The following is a 15,732-nucleotide window of genomic DNA, read 5'->3' as shown; positions in this document are numbered from 1 at the left end:
CAGCTTGACATGAAGAGTATAATGGTGCAGACAAACAATTAAGAGAAGACAAACACTTTATTTGGTTGGAATAGTACATGTCTTTCAACAAAAATATGATAGTTAGACAATTGAAAGCAACACAACTTGTGCGAGAAATGACACAATTAAGCAAATACAAGAAGAACAGAACAGGAAATATGCAAACAGTTTTACAACTGAGAAAGAAAACACTCCACATGATCGCAAACTGGGAATGCAAGCCAATAGTGGAGATCATTTCTTTGAATAAAGAAATGCCAAACAAGTTTTCTTGATTCATTAGAACACTGTCATCGGATGACTGGACTGTAGAAAACATGAAAATGCACGCGGTCAAACCATATCAAATACTCCATGACCCCAAGCTCCCAGCAAGGTCAATGTAGTCTTGATGCTCTTAAGTGGACAAACAATATCATCCAAACTTTTGAGCAAAGTGCGCGCTATCATCAAGAATTTTAAGAGGGAAAGTTAGTAATATTTGGTACTACTAGTTGATAATGGAATTTTCTGAATAGCTAATATGACTCAAGAATCAGATAGGAGTAATTGTAACAATAAAGACATGGGAACATTCTAACAAATGAAACACATTTATCATGCGTATATAGTTAGTAAAGAAGCATTTTCTATCTGTTAGTTAAGTATATATGACCGTTCCTATATATGTTAATTAACTGTGCAAAACTGCTATTGCTCAACATATCTGACATTAGTCCCAACATCAACAGAAGAAACAAAAGAGCTGTTAACTGCTTCTAATCTTTCAAGTAGTCACTAATCATCAAATATGCAGGTTTAGAGGTGTCATGTAATCAATTTTAGCCTATGGCATTAATTATCGCATACAAGACCAGTATGAAAAAGAGTAGTTAATTAGTACAAATATCTTCTTATCAGAGTCCAGGTAGCGCATTAGAATTTGGCCAGGTAATTTATGATCTACAGTGCATTACTTAAAAATCAGCACAACTGTGAAAGCATGATTTTGAGATAATACAAAAAAAGAAATGGACATTATTAGTAAGTCAATCAAAAGGTAATTTGCCAAGGTGCTAACATTAGAAGTGAAACAGAAAAAAGAAGAAGATGACCTAATTCTTCCCAGCAGCCAGTAGTAGCTAAAGTCTAAATGAGATTTATCAACATTTGCTGTCATAATTTCCAGCAATAGTCAAATTCAAACACAACCTTGTTAGTTTGAGATCGACATGGAACAATTAAGCTTCTAATTTAAATAAAAAAGAAAAAGAAAGAACAAAACAATACCATGTTAATGTTACGATCAAGTACTTCAATTGTAAGGTAAATACAGTCGCATCCTTTAATATCTTTGACTTGTTCCTTAATTTGCACAGCTGAAGCCTCGAGAGATTCTTTCTTGCACCGAAGCACCTTAATCTGTTTCAGTGTTTGAATATCTACAAAGCTAAGGGGGATCTCCTCGAGCTTGTGGCACTCTCTTATCACAAGCGTTTCAAGGAAGGGAAAAGATTCATCTGAGGCTTCCCACTTTGAGATACTTAAGTTTATGGAACGTCATATTTCCAAGGCACCACCACTCGTCTGATTCATCCAAATACCTATCCTCTAATTGGAGATACTCCAGACTTGGTAGTCCCGCAATGGAGGAAATGGCGCTTTCTATATATGTCCCTTTTAGTACCAACTTCTTTAAATTTGAAGGCAAGTGTAACTTTGATACAACTATGAACCTCCAAAAGGAAAGGCGAAGTATTTGAAGCTGGGTAAGATTCTCCAATTTGGGACAAATCTCTGCAGAATATTCGATGTCAAGTTCTTGAAGATTAGGACACCTCTGTAATAAGACATGCACGATATCAGCATCACCATCTTCAATTTCAACTTTCCTTAATATCCTCAAATTTTCCAATTTAGAGGATTCTTCAAAGATCCCCTGCTTATTCTTCTCCAAATCAAATTTCATACTAGAAATCATAACATGCCTTAATTTTTCCATTTTCCAAAAAATCACTGGTAACGCTGGACCCACTGAACACTTGACAATTAAAGTTTCTAGATGGGGCAGATATTGAAAATCAATATATTCTACGAAAACTGCAAGGTACCTGAGGTGAATTAGCGGATGAAATGTAGCTGATGAAATATGATCCACTCTATTTGAACTTAAATCCAAGACCTTAAGAAGCCTGAATTTACTACACTGAAGGTAGAAGGAATCCCAATCCGAAAATTGTCTTCGATTGATCCAAATCAGTGACCTCAAGGCTAGGTGGAAAGGCTTCCGTGTTTCGGAGCCCAGCAATCCAAACTTGGGCTTCAATTCATCGTCATCCATTATATCAAATCTCAGTCGGTTTTCCCTCCAATGGGAAGCTTCAAATTGTCTATAATGCTTTAGGGCCAGCATAAACTTTTCCTCTCTACTCCTTTTCAAGCAAAAGTGAAGAATTACATCATGAACCTGGCAGTATTTGACTTTACCGTTATATCTTCTCTTTGCAACCATTACCACATTACTGCTAATGAGATCCATCAAGTAACCTTCAGCTGCCTCTTCCATTAATCTCCTAGATTCAATGTTCTGCACGAACCCTTCCGCGATCCATAAACTTATCAATTTAGACACTGGGATCCTTTTGTCCTCCGGAAACATCCCCATGTAAAGTAGGCAAGGATTTAAATAATCAGCTAACTTATCATAACTTAACTGCATAGTTGACCGACCATAGTCTTTAGTCTCACCATCAAGATAGGAAAATAGAGCATCTTTAACCTCATGCCACCAAGATTCTTCCATTTTCTTTGTTTGAATTATTCCAGCTGCCAATATAACAGCTAGAGGCAATCCTTTGCATCTTTCTGCAATTGCTTGACTCACATCTTGTAGTTCAGTCGGGAAATCTTCCTGTTGAAACACCTTTTTCTGCAACAATTTGTAACTCTCATCTGGTGTGAGGAATGGAAGAGAATAAGGATCAGTATGGTGCTTGACCTGCTTACCTACTTCCTCAAGTCGAGTTGTAACTACAGTTCTGCTTCTATTTACAAAATCAGGGAAACAAAGGCTTAAGTCATCCCATGCCATACCATCCCACATATCATCCAAGACAATGAGATATCTCTTTCCCATTAAGCTTTTCCTCAACATGTCGGCAAGAATGTCATCCTTATCTCCCTTGTACTTGGAACCGGTAACTTGACTGAAAATATCTTGTAATAGCTCTCTCCGCTTATATGTTTGGGAAATGATGCACCATGCTCGAACATCAAAAAAATGAGAGATGACGTTGTCATTATTATACACCTTTCTAGCAATCGTAGTTTTACCTTGTCCTCCCATCCCAACAATTGGGATGACATCTAGCTCATTTGTTCCTCGAATCAGAAGCCGAAGTATATTTTTTGTGTCTCATTCTCAAAGCCAACTATCTCCTCGCCATTCATAAGATTGCTATGTTGAGTTGGGAGATGTTTAGATGGCTCAACAACAGAGGAAGGCCAGCGAGCAAGGTTCTCCGACCAAATCTTGGTCACCTCAGTACGAATATGCGTGATCTCTTTTATGATTGCAGGAAGTGAGCAAAAAGAATGCCAAAGAGCATTATACTGAACAAGAATAGAGTCAATGGCAATTTCAGCTTCATATGCCAAATTGATGGTACGCTGCCGATGATCTTTAAGAATATCATGTTCATGCTGCACCTTTGTGACATCTCTGAAAACAAATGTTAGAGATGAAAGCTCTTTCTCTAAAATACCAATACGAGACTTCATTTTGAGGTCCAAACCTGATTCAGATTTCAACATCTCATTCAATTTCCTTAAAAGAGAATCCAGAAAGCTCAATCCACCAGCTGTGGGAAACTGAGATGGAGTGAATTTTAACAATTTGTAGTACCTCTCTAGTACTTGTGCCTTTAGATTTTCAGTTTTCTTCAATATCTGTACCGAGCAAAGATTTATCTTTCTAGTCTTATCTTTGATTATAGATCTATGAATTACACATAGAACATCACCCACAAGATCTCCCACCTTTTCCAAGACCTCATTCAACATCTTACAATTAGTAGCACTATTTGACACATCATTGAGAGAATCCAACAACGACTCTATTGCCGCATCAATGTTTTGAGCAGATACATTACTAGGAAAGTTCCCAAGCTTTTTTTCTCTGAGATATACCAGAAGACTATGGAGATGATGTGAAAAAACTTTTGGCAATTTCTGGGTTTTGAAAGTTGTTGAGTGACTAAACTTTGAAGCCTTTAGTTCACCACGAAAAATCGTCTTTATTTCCAGCTCCACTAGCACAACCAGGCATATCAGATAAGAAGGCTTATTCTCGATATTAGATGTATCATCTCCATCAATTTCATTAGTCCAAAGAGTAGCACAGAATTGTACCACATTGTCAGCGACGAGTTGCATTTGGATCTCCAATCTTTTTCGCTTCTCATGGTCAATGTGACCATTTATTTCTGTGCCATATAAGTATCTCAGAAACTTCATTTTCTTTTGAATGAATATCACCTGCTTCAAAAATCGATCTGTCTTTTGAAGGATTTTGAGTCCTTTCCTCAAAAAAGGGTCAGACTTGACTAGATACCTCGGTGCATCATTTAGATTCTTGTCGAGGTAATCCATATATTCTAACAGATAGGAATCATCCAGCTCATAATTGAACCTTGAACTGGTTTTACCTTCAATGAATTTCAGCAAATGTGATGCTAGCCTTTCCAAATTAAGGTTAGTTTTGCATCCATCAGTATTACCAGCAAAAACTGATTGAATCATTTCCCCAACCAATTGGACCTTCTTTGCGATATTGACAAATGAATCAGGTAAAAGAACATGATGGTATTCAAGAAAAGTTCTCAAAAATCTTAGCTCCATTTCAATTGTCTCAATTTGATCAATCTTGACGCTATTCAGATCACCTCCTTTCTTGATCCTTCTTAGGTGATCTAACATATCCTCAATGTCATTTTGAGCCACCTCCTGCAGATAATTCCTGCAAGTTCACCAATCTCTTGGAATATTAGTTTTATAAAGAGCAGCATTTTTGTTCATATCTTTCGGTATCTATTGTGAGAAGCTACTTGTGAAAGATTATGCATCTCCTGTAAAAAACCTCATTTTATGTTTGATTTGTAATACATACCTCCTATGTGATTTTAAGTACCACGTGAACTTATTTTCTTCCATATTTAGCGTATAGAACTATTTGATAGAATATCTCGGAACTTTATTGGGTGCACACCTGAACTATTTTTGTCCTATGCACTGCGCACCAATAAATAATTTCAAGCTCAGGAGGGTAGTTAGGTATTATGCCTCAAAAAAATACTCCCTCTGTCCCAATTTATGTGACTTCTTTCATTTTTAGTCAGACAAAAATAATTACTCCTATGTAACGACCCGGCAGGTCGTTTTGAGTATTATAACCCCGTCTCCCCATTTAATGCTCAATTTATGCATTTCAGTTGTTTTATGACTTACCAGGTTAGTTGGTTTGGGTCCGGAGGATTTCAGAGTGAAATGAGATACTTAGTCTCATAATTGAAAACTTAAGTTGGAAAAGCTGATCGGATATTGACTTATGTGTAAACGATCTCGGATTTGAATTTTGATGATTCCAATAGCTCCGTATGGTGATTTGGACTTAGGAGCGTGTCCGAAAAATTATTTGGAGGTCCGTAGCGGAATTAGGCTTGAAATGGCGAAAGTTGAATTTTTGAAAAGTTTGACCAGGGGGTTGACTTTTTTATATCGGGGTCGGAATCCGATTTTAAAAATTTGAATAGGTCCGTTATGTCATTTATGACTTGTGTGCTAAATTTGAGGTCAATCGGACGTGATTTTATAGGTTTCGGCGTCGTTTGTAGAAATTAGAAGTTTTAAAGTTCATTAGGTTTTAATTTATGTGTGATTCGTGTTTTTAGCGTTGTTTAATGTGATTTGAAGACTCAACTAAGTTCGTATGATGTTTTAGGACTTGTTGGTATATTTGGTTAAGGTCCCGGGAGCCTCGGGTGAGTTTTGGGTGGTTAACGGATCAAATTTGGACTTAGGGAAAATCTGAAGTTTCTGCCTTATGGTGCAATCGCACCTGCGAAACTTGGCTCGTAGGTGCGAGATCGCAGAAGCGCTATGGGCATCAAAGGTGCGCAAGGTCCGCAGAAGCGACTCAAAAGTCGTAGAAGCGGGGGTGAGGGGAGCTGGGCAAGACCGCAGAAGCATGTCCGCAAAAGCGGCATCTTGGTCGCAGAAGCGGGAACCGCAGAAGCGGCTTAATGAGCCGCAGGTGCGAAAACACTGGGCAGTATACAAAACAGAAGGGTCCAAAAATTTTTGCCATATTTGACATTTCCAAAAGCGGGTGAGGCGATTTTTGAGCGAGAAATCACGGAAAATCTTGAGGTAAGTCACTTGTGATCATTTCTACTCCATAATATTGAATTATTATCGAATAATCCGACTAGATTACATGTTTTTGAGGTCTAAATTAGGGATTTGGACCTAGGGATTTGAAAATAAGATTTGAAGATTTAGAGGCCGAATTATTATTGGAATTTAGTAATTTTGGTATGGTTGGACTCGTGGTTGAATGGGTTGTCGTATTTTATAACTTTTGTCGGGTTCCGAGACGTGGGCTTGACGAGCAATTTTTGAGCTAAATTTCGAATTTTGTTGGAAAATTAGTATTTTTCTTATGGAATTAATTCCAATAAATTTTATTGACTGAATCAAATTGTTTGTGGCTGGATTCTAGGCGTTTGGAGGCCAATTCATGAGGTAAAGACATAGCGGAATTACACGATTTGAGGTAAATAACAGTTCTAAATTTGGTCTTGAGGGTATGAAACCCCGGATTATGTGTTATGTGATTGGTTTTGAGGTGACACACATGCTAGGTGACGGGCGTGTGGGCGTGCACCGTAGAAATTCTGACTTGGTCAATTCCATGGAACTGTGTAGTTGAATAATCTATTGATATCCGTATATTCTCTACATGTTAGAGCAAATTGAGTTGAAACTCGTATTAAAAATCATGCTTAGGCATATGATGTTATTATTGTTACCCATTGGGGTCATTTCTGTGGTTGAATTATATGTTCAAATTGTAATTTCACACTCAGTCATGTTCATTCATTTTATATCATATCTAAGTCTCTCTTGCTATTTATTGATACATCATATTATCATTTTAGGCTGATTTTTATGACATCTTGAGCCCGAGAGACTGGAGAGGTTGATGACTGAGTGAAGCCGAGGGCCTAATTGTGAGGATAATTATGGGATCGAGTTGCGCGCCACAACATGTTTTGTTCTTATTTGCCATGATTGGCTTGATAAAGCGCTTGAGCTGAAGGAGCCCCTCCGGAGTCTGTACACACCCCCACTGAGTGCAGGTACCTACTGAGTGCGAGTATCGAGTGCTAGGTGATTGGGAGGAATGAGTGATTCTGAGGTTGGAGTTAATAGGAGTACTGAGTGACTGTTACTCTGAGAGGATGCATTGATTCCATTATTGCTGCATTTCAGCTGTCATATATCACTGTTTTTTTGGAAAACTCTAAAAGACATTATTTCTGTTTCAGTCAAATTTGATATGAAATTGTTGTGGAGTTTTAAATGTCGAACTTGAAAGAATGCCTACCTTTTTATGTTGGAAAGTACTGTATTTGGACTTAGTTGTGAAGCTCGTCACTACTTTCAGTTCTTTATTTATTATTGTTACTTGTTGAGTTGGTTGTACTCATACTACACCCTGCACTTTGTGTGCAGATCCACGTGATCCCGGACACAGCAGGTGTTGATTCTTTCATACGGTTGATATTTTTTCTTGGAGATTCAGAGGTAGCTGCCATGTTTCGCAGACCTTGTCTCTCGTTCCATATCCTTTTGTTTATTATATTTGGTCTCAGATTATTATAGACTGTATTTTCAAGACTTGTAATGTATAGATACTCATGTACTCAGTGACACCAGGTTTTGGGAGTATATTTGTATCGAAAATTGTGAGGTCTTTTATTAAATTCAAATTATTATGTTTTCAAACTTAAAAGAAAAATGTGGGCTATTGATGTTGTCGGCTTGCCTAGTACTTAGATAGGTTCCATCACGACAGGTGTGAATTTTAGGTCGTGACAAGTTGGTATCAGAGCCTAGATTACGTTGGTCTCACGAGTCATGAGCAGATTTAGTAGAGTCTTGCGTATCGGTACGGAGACATCTGTACTTATCTTCAAGAGGCTGCCGAACCCTTAGGAAAATTCACCTTCTTGCATTCTGTCGTGTGAATTTGTTGATTCCGGAAACTAAATTTCTGCTATTCTATTCTCTCAGAGATTGTGAGGACACGTACTATCAGATCGAATGGACAACCACCAGTTAGGGCCGCGAGAGGTCGAGGTGCAGCTCGTACAACAGTTGGAGCAGCACCTGTGGCACCACCAGTTGCTCTAGCTTAGGAGTAGATTCCAGATACAGTTGAGCCAGCGGGACCAACTCAGGCACCAGCTGCACCTATTGTGATTCCAGGCCTTCAAGAGGCTCTAACATAGATATTGACACTTTGCACTGGTCCTGCTCATGTGGTTTTGGCCCAGGCCACACCTGCCACTTCTTAGGCCGGTGAAGGTACTCATATCCCTGTTGCTCGTACTCCAGATCAGGTAGTACAGGGACTTTAGATACCGAGGGCATTACAAGCTCAGCTAGTTACAGTTGTTCAGGCCTCGGTAGTCCCCGTTATGGCAAATGATGAGCATAGGAGACTTGAGAGATTTGGGAGGATTCGACCTCCATCATTTAGCGGTGCTAAGTCAGAGGATGCTCAGAGTTTTCTGGATAAGTGCCAGCGGATGCTTCGGACATCGGGTATTCTGGAGACCAGTGGGGTATCGTTCACTACTTTTCAATTTTCTGGGATTGCCTTCAGTTGGTGGGAGGCTTATGAGAGGCGCATGCCGGTCGATGTAGTACCACTTACATGGAAGGAGTTCTCCGTTCTCTTTTTGGAGAAATTTGTGTCGTAGTCTTGCAGAGAGGGGTTGCGCAGACAGTTTAAGCAGTTACGTCAGGATGGCATGTCTGTGATGCAGTATGAGATGAGATTTTTTGAGTTGGATCGTCATGCAGTTTGGTTGGTTCCCACTAATAGAGAGAGGATTAGGAGGTTCATTGATGGCCTCATATATCAGCTACGGTTACTTATGACTCGGGAGAGAGTATATGGTGCTACTTTTGATGAGGTAGTTGACATTGATGGGCAGATAGAGATAGCCCGTAGCCAGGAACGTGGAGAGAGGGAGGCCAAAAGGCCTCGTAGACCGGGTAGTTTTAGAGGTGCCCCTTCAGGGGGTTAGTTTTACCGTGGTAGGGGTCGTTCTTACAGACACGCTCAGACGGGTCATCCAGTTCACCGTAGTACATTATCCAACCATGATTCGTACAGCTCTCATCAGGGTCAGCCATCTCTCGGTGCCCTTCCAGCCCAGAGTTCGTCCCGTGCCCCTTCAATTCAGGGTTCATTTGCACCGGGTGCTTCTAGCAGTTATTCTAGTTCTCGGGGCCCGATTCATTCCGCACTACTACCAGTACCGGGGAGCTGCTTTGAGTGCGGGGAATTTGGGCAAATGTGGAGACACTGTCCTCGTCAATCGGGAGGTCCAATGCAGCAGAAGAGTCAACTTCAGAACTAGTTACTTCGCCACCCACCCAGCCAGTACGGGGTGGGGCTCAGTCAGCTAGGGGTCTCCCAAGAGGGGGAGGCCGATCAGGTGGCGGTCAGGCCCGATTCTATGTTTTTCCTAGCCAGGCCAGATGTTGTTGCTTTAGATGCAATGATCACAAGTATTGTTTCAGTGTGCTACAGGGAGGCTTCTATATTATTTGACCCTGGTTCCATTCCCTGGTTCCACTTATTCGTATGTATCATCGTACTTTGCTTATTATATGGATATGCCCCGTGAGTCCTTAATTTCACATGTTCGTGTATCTACGCCGGTAGGCGATACTATTATTGTGGACCGTGTGTATTGGTCGTGTGTGGTAACTATTAGGAAAATGGATACCAGAGTAGATCTTTTATTACTCAGTATGGTTGATTTCAACGTAATCCTGGGTATGGATTGGTTGTCTATATGTCATGATATTCTGGATTATCACGCAAAAACCGTGACGTTGACAATACCGGGGTTGCCAATTATTGAATGGAGAGGTTCTCTAGATTATGTTCATGGCAGGGTAATTTCTTATTTGAAGGCCCAACATATGGTTGGGAAGGGATGTTTGTCATATTTTGCCTTTGTGATAGATGTTGATGTAGGTACTCCTACTATTGATTCAGTACCAGTAGTGCTAGACTTTCCAGATGTATTTTCTGCAGACCTGCCGGGTATGCCACCCGACAGGGATATTAATTTCGGTATTGACTTGGTGCCGGGCACCTAGCCCATTTCTATTCCCCCGTATCGTATGACACCAGCTGAGTTAAAAGAATTGAAAGAGCAACTTCAGGAACTCCTTAAAAAGGGGTTTATTAAGCCTAGTGTGTCATCTTGGGGTGCACTGGTTCTATTTGTGAAAAAGAAAGATGGTACTATGCGGATGTGCATCGATTATAGGCAGTTGAACAAAGTTACAATTAAGAATAAATATTCCTTGCTGCGTATTGATGATTTATTTGACCAGCTTCATGGAGCGAGGGTGTTCTCCAAAATTGATTTGAGATCTAGGTATCACCAGTTAAAAATTCGGGATTCGTATATTCTAAAAACGACATTCAGGACTCGTTATGGCCACTATGAATTCCTTGTGATGTCTTTTGGGCTGACCAATGCCCCAGCAACATTTATGCATTTGATTAATAGTGTATTCCAGCCATATCTTAATTCATTTGTTGTAGTATTTATTGATGATATCCTGATGTACTTGCATAGCGAGAATGAACATGTACAATTGATATCCGTACATTCTCTAAGTGTTAGAGCAAATTGAGTTGAAACTCGTATATTAAAAATTATACTTAGGCATATGCTATTATTATTGGTACCCACTGGGGTCATTTATGTGGTTGAATTATATGTTCAAATTGTAATTTCACACTCAGTCATGTTCGTTTATTTTATATCATATCTCAGTGTCTGTTGCTATTTATTGATACATCACTTTATCATTTTTGGGCTGATTTTTATGACATATTGAGCCCGAGAGACTGGAGAGCTTGATGACTAAGTGAGGCTGAGGGCCTAATTGTGAGGATATTTATGGGATCGACCTGCGCCGCAGTATGTTTCATTGTTATATGCCATGATTGGCTTGATATAGAGCTTGGGCTCAAGGAGCACCTCCGAAGTCTGTACATACCCCCAGTGAGCGCAAGTACTTACTGAGTGCGAGTGCCAAGTGCTAAGTGATTGAGAGGAATGAGTGACTGAGAGGAAAGAGTGACTGTGAGGTTGGAGTGCATGAGAGGATTGAGTGACTGTTACTCTGAGAGGATGCATTGATTCCATTATTGTTGCATTTCAATTATCATATATCACTGTTCTTTTTGGAAAACTCTGAAAGACATTATCTCTGTTTCAGTCAAATTTGATATGAAATTGTTGTGGAGTTTTAAATATCGAACTTGAAAGCATGCCTACCTTTTTATATTGGAAAGTATTGTACTAGGACTTAGCTGTGTAGCTCGTCACTACTTTCAGTTCTTTATTTATTATTGTTACTTGCTGAGTTGATTGTACTCATACTACACCCTGCACTTCGTGTGCAGATCCAAGTGATCCCGGACACAACCGATGTTGATTCTTTCACACAGTTAGTTTTTTTTGGAGATTCAGAGGTAGCTGCCATGTTTCGGAGACCTTGTCTCTCCTTCACTATTCTTTAGTTGATTGTATTTGGTCTCATATTATTATAGATAGTGTTTTCCAGACTTGTAATGTATAGATGCTCATGTACTCAGGGACGCCAGATTTTGAGAGTGTATTTATATCTCAAATTGTGAGGTCTTTTATTAAATTCAAATTATTATATTTTCAAACTTAAAAGAAAAATATGGGTTATTGATGTTGTCGGCTTGCCTAGTATTGAGATAGACGCAATCACGACATGTGTGAATTTTGGGTCGTGAGAGAGTAATACTTAATAGTACTCCCTCCGTCCCAATTTACGTTTCGATTTTTAAATTTCGAGAGTCAAACGAGTTATTCTTTGACAGTAAAATTCTCATATGCTTTCTAAGTATTTTGAATTATTAATTATTGTGACTTATAGCACTTTTTACTTAGTTTCCAAATATGTAAAAAAAAAAATTCAAAAAACTTCAAGATTCTATTAGCTTGTTTGGCCAAGCTTGTCCAAATCTAAAAGCATTTTTTTTCAAAGTTGAAGTGTTTGGCTAAACTTTTGGAAGAAACAAAAGTGCTTTTGAAGAGAAGCAGAAGTAGTTTTAGAGAATCAGAAAAAATAGCTTCTCTCCAAAAGCATTTTTTAGAAAAGCACTTTTGAGAAAAATAAACTTAGAAACACTTTTTAAAAGCTTAGCCAAACAGTAAATGTTATTAGTGCTTTTCAAATTAATTAGCCAAATATAAACTGCTTTTCACAGAAGTACTTTTGAGAAAAGTCTTTTGAGAAAAAACAATTCTCAAAATAAGTTGATTTTTGAAGTTTGACCAAACATGCTATATATCCAAATACACGATTAAAATTAAGAAATTCGAATCTCGAAAAGCAAAAAGTGTCACGTAAATTGGGGAGGGAATAGCTGTTACCATGGTAAATGCAAAATGCGATTAAAATCTTTTAAGCCTTTCAGTATTGAGCGTGAACAGTACCTTTGTCTTCTTTGCCTTTTCTTTTTTCTGTTTTGTATCTTCAATTTCTGATCCATTCAAAAGAGATGATAAGTATTCTAACTAAGGTTCCAACAGAGAAAAGTTTTTTTTTTTTTTTAAATGTGGAAGAATTGATCATATCAAAAAAGAAAAAAAGATCAAAATCTTCCGATATAATCTAACCAAAAATATGGTCCACGGGTTTTCAGATACAACATATCAAGTGATACTTAATAAAGTTTAAGGTATATAATTATGATTTTGAAAAAAAAAAAAAACTTGGGAAGTATGGCAGTAAATTACGGCTCAAACGAATTCACCTTTCTTGATAGCTGAAGAGATTAATAGTTGTGGAGTATATGAGAACTAGACTTTCAGATTGCAAATTAAACAAACTTAAAGATTTCGACAAGAAAGAAAACAATTTAAAGTTCATATTCAGACTTACAGTGAAGCAAGCGTGAAGAGTAGTCTTGATCTTTTACCGATTTTGTATCTCTAATTTCTGTTCCAATCCTAAAAGAGAAAAAAAAGAGTTGATAACCAGAAGCGGACCTATGTTATAGAGAAAGGGGTCATCGTTTTGGCAAAATTTTTATGTATACATGTATTTAGAAAATAGTAATCTATTATCAGTAGCAGTGTGACACCCTATATACAAAGCAGATTCTGGTTTAATAAAAAAATGCACCCATGAACTTATATTTTGGGTCCGCCTCTATTGATAACTATATTTAAAATTCAAAGCAGGTTCCACCAAAGAAAAGATAAAAAAGATGATTCGGGGCGTAAAAAAATGAAAATTACTCACAGAAATGATCAGATCAACAAAATAAATAATAAGGTTTTCGAATTTAACGGATCAAGTGAGATTAGAAAAAAATTATTGAAATATACCTGATAAAGACCAAAGTTTGCAGTAAGAGAAAACTACTTATGACAACTATAACAAGAAAAGATTAATATCAGTAGAGAGGTTGGAAGGAGGAAAGATTTCTCTCTTTAGGGCCCCTTCAAATTAGCATGCATACTCTAACAAGATTAGTGGATAAATAATTATGGTTCAACCAAAATTATGTTTAATATATATGGACTGGATCCAAATGTTACTAAAAGTTATTGGTTGCAGTTTTTAATGAATAACATGTGCTATCATATTATTAGTGCAGATAGACAGATAATTGGCAGGTTAGAATCCATTCCCTATTGGCCTTCCAAAGTCAATGGTTGTATTTTTAATGAATAATAAATAACATGGCTTTGTATATTATTAATACAGAGAGACAGCTAATCTTCAGGTTATAATCCATTTCCAATGGCCTTCTAAGTCAATGGTTGCATTGGTTAATATACAAAGTAGTAGAGCTCACGAATTGCTTTTTCCAATGATTAATTTTTTAAAAACAAGGGCAGCCCGGTACACTAATCTCTCGCTGTGAGTGGGGTCCGAAGAAGGGTCAGACCACACGGGTCTATTGTAACCGGCCTTACTCTGTATTTTTGCAAGAGGTTGTTTCTGCGGCTCGAACGCGTGACCTCCTGGTCACGTGACAACAACTTTACTGGTTACGCCAAGACCCTCTTTCAAAAAAAGAAACTTTGTCCGATTTACTATTCCTCTGTGGTTTCTCAGAGTTGTGTTCTGTGTTTTGTAGCTCCCTGAACTGAACCCCGAGTAAGGCAGCAGTTTAACTAGATATAATTCCAATATGATTTTGTAGTTTAAGACAAGATTTGTCATATTTTTCTTACTTGTGTCCGTTAACTTTGGCCTTCCATGTTTAGTGCTTGCAAATTCCAGGGATTTTCTCTATTGCCTCGCCTATTCATTCTTTTTTGGGGTGTATAAAGCCACGGAGCGATTCGTGGAGGCCTGAAAACAAGACAGCCCGAAAAAAGGGCCTTCTGTCTACACGCTTTCGAGAATAGGGTTCTTGGTCTTGTTTAATAGATGTCGAGTGCCGCTTTTCCCCGTCCGAGAATCTCCATCTGCTCTAAGTGGGCGCGAGCTAGAATCCTTATGTCAGCTTGCTTGTTCAAAAGACTGTCTCTTTACCCCTTGCATCTTCATCTTTTCGAAAGCCCAGACCATTCTTCTGGATCTGCATTAGTCCTATTTCAGGTGGGGCCTTCCTCAAGGGAGGAGTTCATACCCGGAGAAAGAAAGCAGACTACTAAATCTACTATTTCAACATATTGTTTGCACTAGTCTCATAGCCATCTCTTTTAACATAACCTTTCGGCGTCTTCCTTTATGCTTCCCTCAAATCAGTACCCCCTCGGTCGTCCCTTTATTCAATATCCGTCATGCTAAGAATAGGGGGTTTAGGAAGAATACGGGCTTTGTTTCGGGGTTGTTAAACGTATTATCATATAATTGATAGGGCCAGTCGACTACGATTTATGGTATGAAAGTTTTGATCTCAAAGGCATTTCGGATGCAGATTTTGCAGGAGATAAACTTGATAGAAAAAGCACAAGTGGAACGCGTCTATTACTTGGAAAATCTCTTATATCCTGGCACAGCAAGAAACAAAGTTGTGTGGCCCTATCTACCACAGAGGCGGAATATTTGGCAGTAGACAACTGCTGTACACAAGTACTATAGATCATGCATCAACTGTTAGATTATGATTTATGTCTTAATTTTGTTCCTATTATGTGTGATAATACCAGTGTTATTTGTTATCAAAAAATTCTGTACATCATTCTAGGGCTACCCATATTGAGATTAAGCATCATTTTATACGAGATCATGTTGCTAAAGGAGATGTCGTGTTAGAATTTGTTAATACTGAAAATCAGTTAGCGGATACTTTTGTAAGCACGTAATTTTTGACCCGCGCAACTTTTAAAAGCAGTATTTTAAAAATATTTA

The 15,732-nt window shown here is 38.4% G+C and overlaps 1 pseudogene; it reads right to left on the bottom strand.

Moving 5' to 3' along the window:
- Positions 1-1,072: 1,072 nt before the first annotated feature.
- Positions 1,073-5,064, bottom strand: LOC142168662 (putative late blight resistance protein homolog R1A-3; annotated as a pseudogene).
- Positions 5,065-15,732: the final 10,668 nt, after the last annotated feature.

This window comes from Nicotiana tabacum, chromosome 14, assembly GCF_000715075.1.
Source record: "Nicotiana tabacum cultivar K326 chromosome 14, ASM71507v2, whole genome shotgun sequence".
Taxonomy (NCBI): Eukaryota; Viridiplantae; Streptophyta; class Magnoliopsida; order Solanales; family Solanaceae; genus Nicotiana; species Nicotiana tabacum.
This window is presented reverse-complemented; position numbering and strand designations above follow the sequence as displayed.